Below are 1,655 nucleotides of genomic sequence, written 5' to 3'. Positions count from 1 at the left end.
TGCTCCACCCTGTGGCTGCTGGGAGCTTCACCAGCTCAGCTTGATGGGAGAGATGGGTTAGGCCAAGGGGAGGAAGAGGGTTCCTGCAGCAGGGACTGGTGTCTGTGTGAGCACCAATGGTCCTGGACTGGAAGGCACTGGGGTTGGCTGGCAAAGCTGTCTCTTCCCTGGTGTTGAACGGGGTTTCCTTTGCTGCAGGGGAGACCTGGAACCCCTTCAAGCTGCAGTACCAGCTAAGGAATGTGCGTGAGCGCATTGCCAAGGCACTGGTGGAGAAGGGCATCCTCACCACGGAGAAACAGAACTTCCTGCTCTTCGACATGACCACCCACCCTGTCAGCGACATCACTGAGAAGCAGCGCTTGGTCAAGAAGCTCCAGGAGAGCCTGCTGGAGCGATGGGTGAATGACCCACACCGCATGGACCGCAGGACTCTAGCTCTCCTGGTGCTGGCCCACTCTTCTGATGTGCTGGAGAACGTTTTCGCCAGCCTGGCTGATGACAAGTACAGTGTGGCAATGAACAGGACCAAGGACCTCCTTGATATGGACCCCGAGGTGGAAGCTGCCAAAGCCAGGGGTGCAGAGATGATCTGGGCTGTCCTGGCAGCCTTCAACAAGTCCTAGAAAGTCCCTGAACCCCCTCAAAGGAGATGGGGGAGCCTCAACCCCTTGACACAAGGCTGCAGGAACTTGGGTATGGAGTTCCTGCAGCAGCAGGTGGGCTCAGCTCAGGGGACCAAGGGGTTTTGCTCTTCCCCCAAGCATGAGTGAGGGTGACAGCCCACCTGCATGGGCAGGTCATGCACTCCCCAAAAGGCTGGTGCCTCCAGAGAGAGGTGGCAGCAGCTCTTCCTTCCCCTTCCAGCACTCCATGGTCCATGGGCTTCCTTCTCAAGCCAGTGCAGTGCTGGGAGGTGCCAGCACCCAGCCCTGCAGGCAGGACCTGAACTGCTCCCATGAGCCAAACCCTGCCAGAAAGGGGGCTGCAGAGCTCCTGGTGCGCCAGCTTGTCTGGCTGCTTCCATGGCTCCCTCTTCCAAACATGGGTCTTGCCTTTGAGGTGCCTGGGCAGTGGGTTCCCTATGGAGCACTCTGACAAGCCCCTGGGACGAGGTGGGCAGAGGAGTAGGCAGGAAGCCAGTTCAGGGGTGTCGGGGGGGGCTGGGACCACCCCATGCACCGGCCAGGGCAGCCCAGAGCCCTAGGCCCAGGTCACCAGGTGACCGGCAAAGATGAGGCCCCCACATGAGCCTGTGCCACCCCAGCTCTTTCCCCATTGCACACCTGTTCTTTCTAGTATGAAGAAAAGCTAAACTATGATTTTTTATTTTTTTTAACTTTGTTCTACCCTCGCTCCCCTGTTGTCCATTTAAACGTGTTTCTCTGCAGCCTGAGGTAGTCGGGGTCTGTCAATCTGTTCTGTTTAGGAACACGCTTTAAGTGCTGACCTGGACAGAGTTGGGTTATGGTTGGACTCGGTGATCTTAAAGGTCTTTTCCAACCAGAACGATTCTGTGACTACCCCGTGGCCCAGGCTTGGGGGCACCGCGGGCTGCGGGGGCATCACCTCGGGACCCCTTTGCCTTCTCCCCGCCCTCCATCGCCTCCAGTTCTCCGGAGCTAACCCAGCGGCTGCTGCCGGGAAGTGCCCAG

General features: G+C 58.5%; 1 pseudogene; it reads left to right on the top strand.

Annotated features, from left to right (window-relative positions):
• Positions 1 to 116: 116 nt before the first annotated feature.
• On the top strand, positions 117 to 626 carry LOC104387323 (annotated as a pseudogene).
• The last annotated feature ends 1,029 nt before the right edge of the window (positions 627 to 1,655 follow it).

The sequence above is a fragment of the Chaetura pelagica genome, unplaced genomic scaffold, assembly GCF_000747805.2.
Source record: "Chaetura pelagica isolate M959 unplaced genomic scaffold, ChaPel_1.0 scaffold270, whole genome shotgun sequence".
Taxonomy (NCBI): domain Eukaryota; kingdom Metazoa; phylum Chordata; class Aves; order Apodiformes; family Apodidae; genus Chaetura; species Chaetura pelagica.
Note: the sequence above shows the minus strand (reverse complement) of the source record. Positions and strands in the feature narration are given on the sequence as shown.